Consider the following 17,780-nt stretch of genomic DNA (forward strand, 5'->3'; position numbering starts at 1 on the left):
GGAGACCTTCAGAGGGACTTTGATATGCTAAAGAGGACTCCAAAGATACCTGAGGCCTTGCTCTTGTCAAGCTAAGGTTGTTTTCCCTCTAGTAAGACTTTGACATTGTGATGGTAGGGCGTTCCTGGAGAAATGTTATACTCCGTATTTCCCTTCAGTATTTGCAAGTTATAAGAAAATTTAATTTTACCTGCCATTTCCTTCTTGCCTTTGTTCCCCATATCACTGTGGAGGGGTGATTTTGGGGCTCCAGGAAACTGAGTCTACAGATTTCTGGAGATTAGGCTATTATGATAAGATTGCCTTTTCTTGTAATTTACTAAAATATTTGAAAACTGATGAGACCAATGTCCTGAATGACTGTGATCTCTATCAGTTAGCCATTTGTTTTCTTTCCTTTGTCCTTGGGAAGCCAGGAGTGCCTCAGGAACTTCACAAACATCCTGGGGGGTGGGGGGGCGGTGGAAGGCTAGCTTGCACTTTGTCCTCAGCCCCACCCCAGACTCCCTCATCAATGATGGCCCCCAAAAGTCCTATCTATAGAAATGTTGAGAGAATGTGGAATATTTAGCTTGGAGAAAGAAGTGCTTGACTGAAATTTCCAAATATTTTAAAGCCTATTGTGTGTAAAGGGAAATAGCCTTATTCTAAACACTTTGAAAGTCAAAACTAGTAGATCAGTAGGTAAAAGTTATGGATAGGCAAATTACATCTACATACAAGGAAGACATTTAGAACCGGTAAATGGATTTCCTTAAAAAGAAGTGAGCACTAAGAAATGATAAAATGGGAATAATCGTGTTTTGAGACAATTTCTTGTGAACGAAGTAGGACTTCATGACTCCTTTTTTTTTTTAACTCTAAGACTCTATGGTTCTATACATTGCATCGTTCTTAGTATATAATAGGCCCTGTATGGATATCTACCAATTTTCAATTTTAATTTCATTAATTTCATTTTATTATTTTATTTTTATTAAGTATTAATCAGTATGCCCTCAGATCTTACATCCCTGTTCCCACATGGTGTTGGTATCTATTCCATAGGAAAAAGCTAGGTGTGTTAGCAACACAACATATTAAGAGTGTCTTCTTACCGGATGAAACTCCCAATGTAATAAAACAAAACTATAAGAAACAGGCTGGAATTGGGTGTTGTCAATAATTTTAATAATAGTTTTCCATACTTAGATAGGGTACTATCAGTAACTTTTTTCCAGATTGATATGAAAATTTGGGGGACAATAGTTTATTTCAATAGTCACTCTGATATTTACCCTCTCTAAAAAAACACGTTGACAGTGTAGAGTTCCAACAAATTATTTTACATGAAACAATCCATGCCCTTGGTTAATTTTTTTATTCACCACGCTGATTATCTACCTAAAGAAAGTTGTGTATTCTTCAATATTTCAATATTTCAAGACTTCGATTTTTACCATTACTTCCACAATCTACATCCCACACTCTGGAAGACTCCTTCCCAGATGCTCATCATCTGGAAACTCCTACTCATCTTTTAATACCCTTCTCAATTTTTTTCACTTCCCATGCAGGTTTGCCAAGGTGCCCTCTGTAGAAATGTTCATTCCAGGTTTCTCACCAATAAATTCCTAGCTCTATTATCCTTTCTGTGATACATTATTTACATGTTAGTTTCCCCATCGAGAATAAGAATACTTTCTAGGAAGAAATGTAATTTTGTCCATTTTTATGTCCTCTTTAGAAGCAAACATGAGGGTACCTGGGACACAGCAAGTATTAAATGAAAACAGTGAGAAGAGATGACTGAAGCAATGCACACAGTCCCTGAGCAGATATAGTGATTAAGTAAGAAAAACCCACAGAAACAGAATTTCTCTGAAATGAAGCTAAGGTTCACTGCTCTAGCATCATCCACTATCACTTATAGCAGTAGATATTACATGTGCATTATTACCTAATGTGTCTGATCCCTGGAACGACATTCACATAATTGTGCATAATAAAATTTAACTTGTTTTATGTGTTAAACTTTCATTTTTTTCCTAAAAAGATTATGAACAAATTTGAATCACTCGTAATTACTTTAAGGCCAAAGATGTGTTTCTTCATCTTTGTCTCTCAGCCCACATATATAGCAGAAACACAACAAATTTTGGTGAATATATTAATTATTATATTCTGTAATAGCTTTTCTTTTTTTTAAGCTAGTACCTCCGCTATTTGAAATGTTTTGTTTGACTCTCTCCTTCAAATTACTTTTTTCTTTCTTTTTAATATTTATTTATTTTGAGAGAGACATAAAGAGCATGAGCAGGGGAGAGACAGAGGGAAAGAGAGAGAGAAAATTCCAAGTAGGCTCAGCGCTGTCAATGCAGAGACTGACTTGGGGCTCAATCTCACGAACTGTGAGATCACATCCTGAGCCAAATCACGAGTCAGACACTTAACCTACTGAGCCACCCAGGCGCCCCACATTATTATTTTCATAGATTAAGAAAATAGATAAGCATATGGTTAAAATTGTGTGTGAATGAAAATCAAATAAACTCTGAATTCTGTGTTTTGTTTTGTTAATCTACATCCAAGTTAGTTAGCATATAGTGTAATAATCATTTCAGGAGTAGAATCCAGTGATTCATCCTCTACGTATTAATACCCAGTGCTCATCCCAACATGTTATGCTTAATGCCCCTTCCCCATTTAGCCATCCCCCCATCCACAATCCCTTCAGCAACCCTCAGTTTGCTTTCTAAGAGTCTCTTATGTTTTGTCCCCCTCCTTTTTTTTATATTTTTTTGGTTTCCCTTCCCCTATGTTCATCTGCTTTGTATCTTAAATTCCACATATGAGTGAAGTCATATAATATTTGTCTTTCTCTGATTGACTAATTTCACTTAGTATAATACCCTCTAGTTCCAACTACATTGCTGCAAATGGCAAGATTTCATTCTCTTTGATTGCTAAGTAATACTTCATTATATTTTTTTACCACATCTTCTTTATCCATTCATCTGTTGATGGACATTTGGGCTCTTTCCATAATTTGTCTATTGTTGATAGTGCCGCTATAAACATTGGGGTGCATGTGTCCCTTCGAAACAACACACCTGTATCCTTTAGGTAAATATCTGGTAGCAACTTCCAGTCACAAGTTAGTTCTATTTTTTTTTGAGGAACTTCCATACTGTTTTCCAGAGTAGTTGCACCAGTTTGTATCCCCACCAGTAGTGCAAAAGGGTTCCCATTTCTCCACATCCTCACCAAGATCTGTTGTTGCCTGAGTTGTTAATATTAGCTATTCTAACTGGTGTGAGGTGGTATCTCATTATTGTTTTGATTTGTATTTCCCTGATGATGAGTGATGTTGAGCATTTTTTCATGTCTTTTAGCCATCTGGATGTCTTCTTTTGAAGAGTGTCTATTCATATCTTTTGCCCATTTCTTCAATGGATTATTTGCTTTTTAAGTGTTGAGTTTGGTAAGTTCTTTATAGATTTTGGGTACTAATCCTTTATCTGCTATGTTATTTGCAAATATCTTCTCCCATTCCATTGGTTGCCTTTTAGTTTTGCTGATTGTTTCCTTGGCTCTGTAGAAGGACTTTACCCTTATGACATCCTAATAGTTCATTTTTGCTCTTGTTTCCCTTGTCTCTGGAGATGTGTTGAGCAAGAAGTTTCTGAGGCTGAGGTCAAAGAGGTTTTTGACTGCTTTCTCCTCTAGGATTTTGATGGCTTCCTGTCTTACATTCAGGTCTTCCACTTTGAGTTTATTTTTGTGTATGGTGTAAGAAAATGGTCCAGGTTCATTTTTCTGCATGTCACTGTCCAGTTTTCCCAACACCATTTGCTGAAGAGACTGTCTTTTTTCCATTGGATATTCTTTCCTGCTTGGTCAAAGATTAGTTGGCCATATGTATGTGGGTCCATTTCTGGGTTCTCTATTCTGTTCCATTAATCTGAGTGTCTGTTTTTGTGCTAGTACCATACTGTTTTGATGATTACAGCTTTGTAATACATCTTGAAGTCTGGGATTGTGATACCTCCAGCTTTGGTTTTTTTCTTCAGGATTGCTTTGGCTATTCTGGGTCTTTTCTGGTTCCATACAAATTTGAGGATTGTTTGTTCTAGTTCTGTGATGAATGCTGGTGTTATTTTGATAGGGATTGCATTAAATATGTAGATTTCTTTGGTGAATTATGTGCTTTCAATGTACTAAATTTGGAAATTTGCTTGGAAATTTTCTTGATGGTTAGTAGCCTATATTGCTTACTTTTTAGTCATTGCTGCCTCTCTTTGTGTTTGATATTGATCAAATGTTGATTTCCATATTACTGAAGCATCAGTGTTTAAAAATATATATTAGTGGGTGTCTGGGTGGCTTAGTCAGTTGAGTGTCAGATTCTTGATTTCAGTTCAGGTCATGATCTTACGGTTTGTGGGGTTGAGCCCCACCTCAGGCTCTGCACCAACAGTGCACAGCCTGCTTGGAATCTTCTCTTCCTCTCTCTCTGCCACTTCCTTGCTTGCTCTGTCTTGCTCAAAATAAAAACAAAAACATTTTAAAAATCTGTCTACTGGTATCAGGTATCTAATTGAAGAGAAGGTATTGTTGTAGTTCCTTAAACAGAATCTCTCGATTTTAACACAAAGGTGAAGTTGATGAGTACCAATATAACTAAAACATTTAATCTTTATATCCAGATTTGAAAAAAAAACAAAAAACTATCATTTGCTCTGAGTGAATACTAATAAATAATAGTATCTTTGAGCACTTATAAATTCAATGGAAAAACAAGACCTTTACATATAGGTCAACAAAGTTTATGTGAGGTTACTGATTAAAGTTTCACAAATTCAATGCAAATATGAACGTGAGCAGTATTATACGATGGGGATATTATCCGTGGAATGATGCTATGATGGCACATGTTTGTTTTTGTTTTTTAGCACTGAGAACTCTGCCTAAGCTGTATCACTTAGCAGCATATAATGCTATTTGAAATGTAAATAGTGGGTGCTGTATGGGGCTACTTGTTGAATTGGACACAATCTGATTCAAGAGTAATATAATCAGTGAAATTTATGGAGCAGCAGCATAACACCCTCATAATACCGATACATTCAGTGTTATTCAGGCAGTGGTACTGTTGTGTGCTTGTTGATTACTGAAGTGAGAGGTATGCCACACATTATGTGTTACTTTGTCAGCAGCTGAAGAACATTCTAAATGCTATACCAGAGATGAAATACTAAGTCTCCTGAGCAAATCACATGACTCTCACTTTCCTAACACTTTTAACATATGTCACAAATGGATTTCAACTATATCTCACACTTCAGATACGCTTTATAATTTTGTTTATACATTCAAGCCATACGGTGTTATGAAACAAGTTAAAAGAACTGTACTTATTAAGACTACAGAGATAACTCCTAGGTTAAGGAAAATCTATATGGGCAAAGCAAAGGACTTGTGTCTGTTCCATTCTAGGTCTAAAGAGTGTCAAAGAATGAAGGTTTAATTTGTAGAACTTCTATATTTTAATGTTTTCACATGTGCCTTTATTCTTATTTACATAATGTTTTGAGGGTTTTTAGTACTTGGAAATAAGACCTTGTGTGTTTGAAATTCTTTGTCAACTTGTTGGAATTTAAGGGAGACTGACAACATGATCAATTGTAAGAAGTGTATGTTCTTAACTGAGTGACTTTAATGTGCCAAATGCTATGCAGTTCTCAACTACTGAATCCTCATAAAAAAATTCTCTGGGTTGTATACTGTTACCTCTAATCTACATATAAGGAAACCAAGATGCCAAGTGATTGAGTGACTTGCTTGGAACCACATAATGTTGTAGGAGGATCGGAACCAGGTCTACTTTCCTGTCGCGAAGCTAAGATCTTAGCCCAAGGGCTATGCCTAACAATAACGTAACAAAGGTATGTGAAAGAGTATTCCATTCTAGTGTTTGCTGCTTAATATTAATTTAAAGAAGAGGATAGAAATGTCCCCACTCTTTTTTGTAACTAATCATATAAGACTGTTTGTTTCATATTTATTGACAAAGAACTACAGAAAAAAGCATGAAAAGGGAAACAGGAAAAGTTAATCCTAGGCCCCTAACCATCTTGGGAGAGACAATACTTTGTCTAGCTTTAAGGTCTTTTGAAAACTGTAACAATGATCAAATGACACTCCACAACCAAATTGGCAGTATCTTTCCTGGATCATCTTGTTAGTGTGCTCTTGAAGGGCATCCTGACCTATGTTGCTCCAAGTGTCCAAAAAGCATCAATTTTCTACCTTGATTTTCTCTGATTATTGACGATTTTCTCTGCTAGGGACTGTGCGGATGATGAGCCAAAACTCAATGTGATTGGCCAGGTTAACAAAGTGAGAACAATCCAGGCAATCAGTATTCACCTCATTAGTATTGTTCTCTCTTGTAATTCATGAAAAGGTATTTTGAAATATACAAAGAAATTTTCATTATAAGATAGAAAACATTTTATTGTATGTTTCGTCTTACCCATCTTAAGGCTTGTAGTATTTAATGATAAAAGTCTAAAAGACATCTTTCTTTATCTTCATTACCAAGTCCTTTTCTAATGTGTTTTTTTTGTTTTTGGTTTTGGTTTTGTTTTCTTTTGTTTTCTTATCCTTTGCTGCTTAGAAGTAGCAGTTTTAACTGCATCAAGCAACATAGATAATTATTTAATATTTTAAATCTCTTTGCTTATAAATTGCTTATCCACAGAAAAATGAGCAACCATAAAAATCTTGGAAAAATAATTTTAAAGGCATAGGCTCCAATTTATTTTAGCATATTATTGTCAATAAAATAAAAAGTTAGGCTTATAACTTTGAACAACTACTAGGAAATCCTGTCATTTGATAACAACAAAAGGTGTTCATTTCATTATAAATTTTCTAACATTGGCAAGGACCATAGCCTTAAAATAGTGTTGAGTTTGGAAAATGGCCAAGAATGCATTTTAAAACTATAGGAACATAAAATCTAAAAATAGACAATAAAGCTTAATGTAGACTAATGCTTGAATATGTAGTCAAGCTGGTAAACTGTGTCTCTGATAAAAAACGTCATTATTCATAAAATGGCTGCATAAGTCAGATCAGAGTAGCAGTAGATAGATTGTACTATATAAATTCTTAAAACCAGTGAATTTCCATTGGCAATTAAAGCCAAGCTTATTCTGCCTACAAAAGAACATTAAAAAGGGCATACTTCTAGGTGTCACCAATGTGATCTATTGTTCTTGAAAAATGCAATCGCATGTCAGCTTTAATACTCAGCAAAAATGTCTGCATACATTGCTTAGTTATACCTGTTCAGATGTTACCTTAAAAGATTCAGGGAATAATAAATAATGAAAAAAGAAAATATTACACATAAGAGGTCTTCAAAAGAACTATTATCTCAAATTTCTGTTGAAATAATTTTTTTATTTCCTTACTGTATTTTAAAAATTATGTAACTTTTTTTCTCTCAACTGCAGAGCCAGTCTATCAGATTGAATGTTAAGCCAAGTATTAGAATGTCTCTATTTTTATCATGATTGCTATTTATAATCTTTTCATGAGATTAATTCATCTTTTATTGTATTATACACAAAATTATGTGGATAATATTTGTGAAAATTATTTTTTCTATCCTAATTTATAAAATAATGATACCTAGAATTTTCAAGAATCTTTGTAAGTAGGTGAAGTTTATAATTTTATTTGACTATTTTAATTATTTTGGAAGCAATATTTTGAAGATAGCAAGTTAAATTTTAGGGATATATTTTGACAGCGTGTTGTAAGAAATAATCCTTGAAAAAAAACATTTGTTTGCTTGCCAGTGTTACTACATGAATTGAAAGCTGTTTGAAAATTACTGAAGAGTAGTGACAAGTAACAGTTCATGGAGTTGACTGATGGTTCTTATGTGTATCACTGGGACCCATGTTAGGTCCAGTCAGGCTCTTTTAACAGTTTCATCAATAATCAGAAGGAAAGAAAAGACAACATGTTGATTAAATCCCTGGAGCCACTGAATCCAAGAATCAATCTATAAAAAGTATCAGTCCAAAGTACTTAGTTCAAATATGATCAAAAATAAACTTTAAAACAAAAGAACACTACAAAATTTGTATTTCAACAAAAAGGTCATGGAATAATGTTTAAAATGTATACCGCAAGAGGTGCCTGGGTGACTCAGTTGGTTAAGTGTCCAACTCTTGATTTCAGCTCAGGTCAAGATCTCATGTGCTGACAGGGTGGAGCCTGCTTGGGATCTTCTCTCTTTCTCTCTCTCTGCCCATCCCCCATGCACTCTCTCTCGCTTGCTCTATCTCTCAAAATAAATAAACTTGAAAACAATGTATACTTCAAAGATACCATTTCCTAAACTATGAAGAAAATTAGACAAAGCAACTCTTTGCCTAAATTTCATCAACATGCTTCATTTTTTATTTGTCTATAGAGATAAAAACAAAAAAAAATTATAAAGGTGTACAGAGCAATAACAGGCAAATAAATCCCACCTTGGAGTATGAAAGTACTTTGCCCTTGACTGCCTGCTTTTTCTTAGAGCTAAACACTTTGAACTCTCATAGCAATGTCAGCTTTGCTTCACTCTTCAAAGAACAACCCTGACAATAGTTTATGGATCCAGAAGGAGCTCTGTCCAGGTCTCTAGAACCAGATGGACAGCCCAGATTCCCGCTGTTCATCTGGGTCCAGCCTTGCAGCGCACTTGTGTAACTGAGTTTACCTTGAAGTTCTTTCCCACCTTTCTTCCTGAGTCTGTCATCTTCCTGAGTCTAACTTGAAGCTCTTTCCCACCTTTCTCCCCTGTGCTGGCTTTAGTCCCATCTTTGTAATGTTGTTGGTCCTCCAGTGCCTGTGCCATGACATTTCCCTTCTTCTTACTACCATCCATCTTTGTCTCACCTGGGAACTGAAAACTTCTGTTTCTAAATCCCAAATTCTGCTATCATGATAACAGATACCTCTGACACTCCTTACCTGGCTGTCTACCTGCTTCCCTGAGTATCAATATATTGAGCTTCTTCGGCATTCTATTTTTCTGTATTCTATCTCCTTGCTTGCTGGAATACCTTATTATTCAATCTTTCTAATAGCAACAGTTTGCTACCACAAATGATGAGTAATATGCACATAGCTGTAATTAATAAACAAAATTACAAAGAAACAGAATGCTTCTCTAATTTTAATACAAAGTTACTAGTGTGAAGTTTATTTCACAATTATCACTAATAGTACATGTGAATGTAAAATAAAATATCCACATTAAAGAAAAATAATTCGAAATGAATGTAGCATATTTATTTGCTATTAGACAAATCTCATTTACTAATTTCATTAAGGGAATACATCCATTGCTTTTTATTGTCTTAATCTGAACTAATCCTCTAAATATTCTAGATTTTTCTTTAGTGCAATTTTCCATCACATTCAAGTTTTTAAAAAAATAATAATTGGAATTCTGCACTCAGTAAAATGCTATGTATCAGTGCTATTTTTTATGATGATGATTTAATAGTAATAATTCTGCTTGTTGAAAAATAAAGCAGAAAAAATATTACACCGCTCATCAGTTCATGCTCCACATAATAATGCCTGACATTTACACTTAACTCTCACACTTCAGCCATGCACAACTACTTGAAGAGACTATTTCTGGCCCTAGCATAAAGTACAAAAGACACGGTCAGTTCTCTATTAAGCTCTATTCTTGGCACTCTTTGCCAATGATCAGATGCTTCATGAGGCCAATCTTCTTCCCTTCCCAGACATACAATTTCATCCTTGAACTTTGTTTCCATATCTATCTAAGGAATCCCTGCTGACTTCTAATATTCTCAATTTTTGTATCCAGTGGTGTGTTAGTAAATATTTAATAACCATCTCTCCAAGGGGAGTAAAACCCTAATTTATAGCATTTACCAACTTTAACCAGAAATTTCCACCATGGATATGTACCTCCTAGATGGAGCTGTCCAACTCTCCTTCATTACACGGGACTCTCAAAAGATGACAATGAATCCCAGCAATGTAGTCCCAACCTCCCAAAACTTTTCCTTTGAAGGTTAACAGTCTACCCGAAGACAGCTAATCTTGAAGACACCCTCGATTCCTCACATTAAATTCTTTTAAATTCATTTCTTTAATAGTGACAGAACTACCCAAGTCAGCTCACCGCTGTTAACTTTAACTTGGCTTTTGCTTCATGAGACATTCTTTACATCTCTTTCTTTTTAAACATTGTTTGACCTCTTACAACTGTGCTCTCTAGGTTTCTGTGATCCAACACTTTTTATGGTTCACACTGTATCTCACTATTATCCTTTCTTTGTTTCCACCAGGGCTTTCTCTTCCTTGTCTACCTTTTAAAGGCTGATTTTCTAAGCATTTCTTTTTTGGCCCTTTACTCATCTCACTCTACATATGTCATCGGATTTATGTATTCCCCCAAAGCAGCAGCTCTTAAAGTTTTAATCAACTTATATATCTCTTCTATTTAGACTTTTTCATGAATGTTTATAGTAACATTATTCACAATCACCAAAAACTGGAAATAACACAAATATCAGTGACTAAATAAGCAAACTGCAATCTAACTATACAATGGACTACTACCCAGAAGTAAAATAAAACAAAATATGGAACATCATCCACGGGTCTCAAAAGCATCATGTTAAGTGAAAGCAGTGAGACACAAAAAGGTATAAACTGTATGATTCTATTTTTATGACATTATGGTATGATAAAAAAGTTTAGGGACAGAAAACAACTTAGTGTTTTCCAGATGCTGGATAGCTATGAAAGATTTACTGAAAAAGGACATGAGGGAACACATGGGGTTACGATGTGTTCTGTAACTTGATTCTGGTTAGTGAACCATATATATTTGTCAAGATTTATAGATAGGCACTCCCAAAAAGTTACCTTTATTTCATGTAAATTATACCTTAAAAACACTGATGTTAAAAAAAATCAATGTAACAAACACAGAATTCATTATCTTCCCATCCCCAATTTTTTGCCCTATACCTGTATTTTAAATGTCAATTATACCAGTTACCCAGTTACATAAGGAGGTCATTTTTGATTCTTCTCCCTTCTTAACATTCTATATCTACTCCGTCACCAACTCCTGACAACCTAAATCTCTAAAATATGTCTTCAGGTTTCTTCCCTCCTTAGAGCAAATGACCAACTGTAGACCGTCATCTTCTCTCACTTAACTAAAACAAAATTCTATTGAAGTCACCTTTGGATATCACAACTCTCCATTCCTCCTTTCATCACTAGGAATTATTCTTGTATTTAACACTTGGACTCATTCTTACACAATCTGGCACAATTCACTGTCCTTTTCCGTGACAAAACCTTTGTTAAGTTTTTCATATCTGTATTTATCAATATTATCCTGAATGCACACATAAGGTTTCTGAAGCAGAACAGATTACTATGTACTTACGACAAATAATAAATATGTAGTTCTCCTGTGTCCCAATTTTTACCTCTGGGGAAATGTGAAAGCTAGGTATCATCTTCCTTATAGGGCATTAGTATTATAGGTGAATAACTCGAAAACATAAACCCAGGCATTTATATAAGAGAGAGATACCCTCTTCCCTCCTCTCCCAAGAAAGTTTCCTTAGAAAGGTAACAGAAAGAATCCTGGATCCTAACCTTTTGGAATGTAAATACATTCTCCAGGGGAAAGGTAGGGCCAGTATATCTAGTTCCATCCCCTCTTAAAATAGAAACACATGCCTCCAGGGAGGTAAATCTCTCTGGATGATTTCTCACTATCTACTCACTCATACTTTAACTTCCAAGTTTGTCTTTTATCTCGGATCCCAAGTGTCAGTAAAATTTGCTCAGAGAGCTCTAACTGCACAGAAACATAAGATATCTTCTCTATTCCCCTGTTGCTCTGTAACCCTCAGTACAGGACCAGCAGACTTCTCCGAATTCTCACTCTTCCCTCTGAATAGTCCCTACATCTTCCTTATTTAAATTTAATCTGGATATTCTCTGAAGTCCCTCTTTCTCCATTAACCCTTTCTTTTTTTATTTTTTTTTTATTTTTTTTTTCAACGTTTATTTATTTTTGGGACAGAGAGAGACAGAGCATGAACGGGGGAGGGGCAGAGAGAGAGGGAGACACAGCATCAGAAACAGGCTCCAGGCTCTGAGCCATCAGCCCAGAGCCTGACGCGGGGCTCGAACTCACGGACCGCGAGATCGTGACCTGGCTGAAGTCGGACGCTTAACCGACTGTGCCACCCAGGCGCCCCTCCATTAACCCTTTCAAGTAGAGGATGTTCTTTCTCTTGGTTGCAGCAAGGAGATGGGATACCTGTCCTTCTTGCTCTCCTGCTATTTCCAGATCATTTCTCCCCTTCCTGCCTGCAAAATTCTGCTCCACTGAAGTACAAGCCATTTTAGCCATTTCAACAGTTTTCTACATTACTGTTTCTACCTCCTCTTTCACTAAAAATTTTAGCCTTTCCATAGCTCCTTCTGTTATCATTCTCCAACACAAAACAACCAAATCCCCTTTTTAGGTACCAGAGAAACCATAGTAAAGAATCAAATCTAATACAAATCTTGAACCTACTCACTGCCAATGTTCCTACTGGGGTCCAAGTGACTTTCATAATTTTCCTACAATTCTGAAATAACTCCCATACTGGTCTCTGTTCTTCCACTTTAACCCTCGCCAAATCATACTTCACACAGAAGCTAAAATGTCATTTACTGCACTGCCTAAATGACTGTCCCTTACACAGACAACTTAATATAAATTTGTCACCACAAACTAAACCTGCATGACTCGGCCCCTGATCACCTTCCTCCTTAGTACAAGACATTTGCTATCTGGCTCTCCAGCTCCCCACTCCTATGCCACAGGTTACAATGGTCTTTCAGTTCCTAGAGCACAATAACCTCTTTCCCTCTGCTGGTCTTTGGGCTCGCTGTTCTCTGTGAATATGTTTTTCCTTTGGATTTTTGTCCTTCTATTATAAGATTAGATATTTCCTCTTTCAAAAGACCTTTTGTAAGGAAGTCTCTATCCCTCCCTATTATTCCCAATAACAAGATATTCTGTATTCCTTTCATTGAACTTATAATAACATATAATTTCACTTACATAGCATCACTTGTTTCTTATTTTTCTCCCCATGAAAATGCAAGTCCCATGAAGGCAGATGGGCATGCCAATAGCTGCAGCACATCAATTAGAATATGGTGGCCCTCAATGATCAAATATCTATGAACAGGGGTACCTGGGTGGCTCAGTCAGTTGAGCGTCTGAGTTCAGCTCAGATCATGATCTCACGGTTTGTGAGTTCGAGCCCTGTGTCGGGCTCTGTGCTGACAGCTCAGAGCCTGGGGCCTGCTTCGGATTCTGTGTCTCCCTCTCTGCCCCTCCCCAACTCATGCTCACTCTATCAAAAAAAAAAAAAAAAAAAAAACAATTAAAAAAATATCTATGAACACATACTATTTTAAAAATTATTCCCAAAATTCAATCACTTTTTAACCTCACCACATCTCAAAGGTGGAACACATTTTCACCTATGCTAAAAATCTTTAACTAGACAGGAGAGCAAAAGGTGATGTCCTATTTGTCACATGTCTAATTTAAACCTAGATATGTAGAGGCATAGGTAATTTGAAATAAATCCCCTAGGTAATTCTGAACCATCACCTCCTACCTCTATCCCCACAATATCTCACTGATTGAGAACCAGAAATTCTAGGCAAAAATTTGACTTTGTTGCTTTCCTGTTGAAGACCCATAGGTGATTCTTTAAGATGGCACATGTAGCTAGCTATCAATGATCAGATCTATGTTCATATCACCAATTTCAAGTCACTACTCCCTGCTTCATACAGTACCTTACAGCATTATATAACTGTTTTCAGTATACACACACCCCTTCATTAATTTAATGGCTCTGAGTAGTTAAACTTAACAATCATTTGCTTTTGATTTTCAGATAATTTGTGTCAGTTTTCCCAAATAGTCATGTTAAGAGCATTTTATTCACTGACTTATGAATTACTCATAGCCACTCTAAAACAATGGTTTTCTCAGTTACCATACCTATCTCCATCTCATTTCACCTCACTGAAGGATTATGTTATTCCTTACAAGTGTAGGTAGTGGAAAAAATGGGTAATTTGAAAAATCTCACTTGTAAATGGTCATTGTTATGCCCTACTTAAAATCACAAATACAGACCCAAACTTAATGGACACTGATATATTGAGACAAAGTAGAAAAAGCAAAAAAAAAAAAAAAAAACATTTAGCATCAAGAGTTGAATTTACTAATTACTTTTATCTGGCCAGCTAAATTTTCCTTCCAAATTAGTTTACCTTAAGTAGCTGTTCTTCTGCTTTCCATCATCTACCAAGATTAATTTATTAATTATACAAATATTTATAGAATGTCTATAATGTGACACAATTATGCTGTGTGCTGGTGATACAAATGATGAGCAAAAAGTACACAGTCCCTATTCTCAGTGAGCCTAAAGCATGTTAGAGGAGTCATATATTAATCAAATAATCACAGTGATGACATGTAATTAGGAATTGAGATAGGTGTACTGAGGGAAATAATCACAGTTCTGTGAGGGAATATATATCACATATATCTGATTTATACTGGGAATCAAGGAAAGCTTCCTGAAATACAATTGGCTATGGTTTTAAGGATAAATGAATTAACAAACAAAGGGAAAGGAGGAAGGAAATGTTCCTGACAAGAGAAAAACAGAATTCCTGGTATGGAAATGAGCAAGCAGATCCCAAAGATTCAAGGTCAATGTAGTGAAAAGTAGAGACTAAAAAGGGAGGTCAGAGACTGTAGGGGTAGCAAGGAGCCAACTACCAGGCCCATTTTAAGGATTGTGGTCTTTATCTTCTTTTTTCTAGGATCAATAATATCTAATTGAAATTTTTTAAGCTTGGTGGGTACCTCATGATTGATATTTTGAAATATCTGGCTGCTATAGAAAGACTATATGACAGAGGAAAAGATAGGATATGAGGAGTTTTTAGTCATTTTTTAGTCAGTTCTATTTTCTAGGCTGTAATGGTTAATTTTATGTGTCAACTTGTCTGGGCTAAGGTATACCCAGATAGCTAGTAAAACATTCTTTCTGAGTGTGTTTGTGAGGGCATTCTGGAAGAGATCAGCATTTGGGTCAACAGAGTAAATAAAGATCACCCTCACCAGTGTGGGTCCTGCAATCCAATCCACTGAAGGACTAATTAGAACAAAAGGGCAGAGGAACAATGTCCCTGATCTGGCACATCCCTCTTCTGCTGCCCTCAGATACTGGGGTTTCTGGTCATCAGGCCTTTGGATCCACACTGGGACTTACATCATTTTAGCCCTCCCCATCAACTTTCAGGCCTTGGACTGAGAAGCACACTATCAACCATGGTTCTAACGTCTTTGGATTCAGACTAAATTACACTACCACGCTTCCTGATTCTCTAGCTTACAGATGACAGATTCTCAGACTTCTCAACTTCCACGATCACATGGGACAATTCCTATAAAAAAGGGGGGTTGTCTGGGGTTCAGTCAATTAAGCATCTAACTTCAGCTTGGGTCATGATCTCACAGTTTGTGAGTCCGAGCCCTGCATCAGGCTCTGTGCTGACAGCTCAGAGCCTGGAGCCTGCTTTGGATTCTGTGTTTCCCTCTCTCTCTGCCCCAGCTCATGCTCTCTCTCTCTAAAATAAACAAACATTAAATTTTTTTAATTAAAAATAATAATCTCTCTCTTTCTCTTTCTCTCCTCTCTCTATATATAGGAGATATAGAATATAATTTTATAATATATAAACTATGATACATGGAATATATCATAATGCATATAATTTTATAATTTTAATTCATATAATTAAAATGTTATAAGTTTAATTATATATAATAATTGTTGGTCCCATTTCTCTGACTAGTACCTAGGGAAAGGTAATTTGATCATGATCTCATGGTTTGTGGGTTCGAGCCCCGTGTCAGGCTCTGCGCTGACAGCTCAGAGCCTGGAGCCTGCTTCAAATTCTGTGTCTCCCTCTCTCTCTGCCCCTCCCCCATTCTCTCTCTCTCTCTCTCTCTCAAAAATAAACAAACATTACAAAAAATTAAAAAATAGAAAATAGATTGTGCTTGATATGGTAGTTGAGGAAGTGAAGGAGTCATAGTTTTCTTCCAGATTTCTTGTTTAACAAGTAAATTAAAGTGTAATTTTCTAAACTGGGCAATAGTTTGGTGATATAGAACTCAATTTTTTACCTGATGAATCTGAGATACTTTGAGACAGTCAAGTAACTAAACTGGCAGTTGTGCAGTAAGGTCTGAAGCTCAGAGAAGAGAGATGAGCTGAAGATCCTAATTTTATATGGTAACTAAGACAATGGCATTGATGGGGTTCTCTAGGGAAGAATACAGAATAAGAAGAAATCCTAGACTAAGTCTTAAGAAATTTCAACATTTATAAGCCAGATACAGGAAGATAGCATGATACAAAGAAACAGAGAAGGCTCATAGGCAGGAGAGAATTTAGGATAATATGATGTTGAGAAAGTCAGGGGAAGAGAGAGCTATAAGAAGGATATAGTCAATATCATTAAATAATTCTAGAAGATCAAATTAGAAAGTACTGTTACTGAAAAGTGCCCACTGAGCAGAGAAATATGGAGGAATTCTGTGACTCAGTGAGAGCTCTTTTGGGCAGTAACAGAGCAGAAATTAGACTGAAGTGACTTAGGAGTGGAAGGGAAACAAATGCAGACATCAAGTTTAGATAATTCTTTCACACAGCTTGGCTACAAAGAGAAAAAAAAGATGGGATGGGCAAGAGTTTGAGGAGCTATATTATAAAGACAGTTTTTGGTTTTATTTATTTAAATGAGAGACTTAAACATGTTTAGATGCCTATGGGATAAAGTAAGTCAATCATGACATTTTAAATGCTTATGTGTATCCGCAAAGACACACACATGTGTATACATATATATGTATATATACATACACACATATACATATGTGACACAGAGATGTAAGAGTAAAGAGGAAGGGTGTGGGGAGTAGAAAACAGGAGGGGAAGGGAGAGGAAGGGAAAAGAGAAGGGAAGGTAAAGATTGATAATGAAAGGTTCTCAGGAAGATAGGAGGGCAAATGGGAGACAAAGTATACTGGAGGGTCTGGACTCAGGTCAGCATTGAGGAAACATCTGCAGTATAAAATAAGTCAAAGAGGAATGACTGGGAACAGATGCAGGTAGACTGGTACATTTGATATATTTATATTTATATTTATATTTATATTTATATTTATATTTATATTTATTTATATATATTTGAGAAATTGAGAGGAAATGTGGGAGTTACGAGGTCGGATGATAGTAGAAAAGACCTGAAGCTGTTTTTGTTGAGATTAGAAGAACCCAAAGAAACTTTGATGGGTGGTGAAATTCTGGGCTGGATAAAGAGCCAAGCTGAGGTTGATGATTACAAATTTATAGTGATACTAACTTTCTCTGTGATGTCTTCCTCTGGACCCAGATACACAGGTAGGCATAAAGAAAGATGACAGTAGGGCTTATCCTGGTTTACAGTTTTCCAGGAGGTACAAGAAAATAACTGGAGAGTAGGAGGTTTAGGGTACTGGGAAGATAATTACTGAAAATCAGGGGCGCCTGGGTGGCTCAGTTGGTTAAGCA

Source organism: Acinonyx jubatus, chromosome A1, assembly GCF_027475565.1.
Source record: "Acinonyx jubatus isolate Ajub_Pintada_27869175 chromosome A1, VMU_Ajub_asm_v1.0, whole genome shotgun sequence".
In the NCBI taxonomy this organism is placed as follows: Eukaryota; Metazoa; Chordata; class Mammalia; order Carnivora; family Felidae; genus Acinonyx; species Acinonyx jubatus.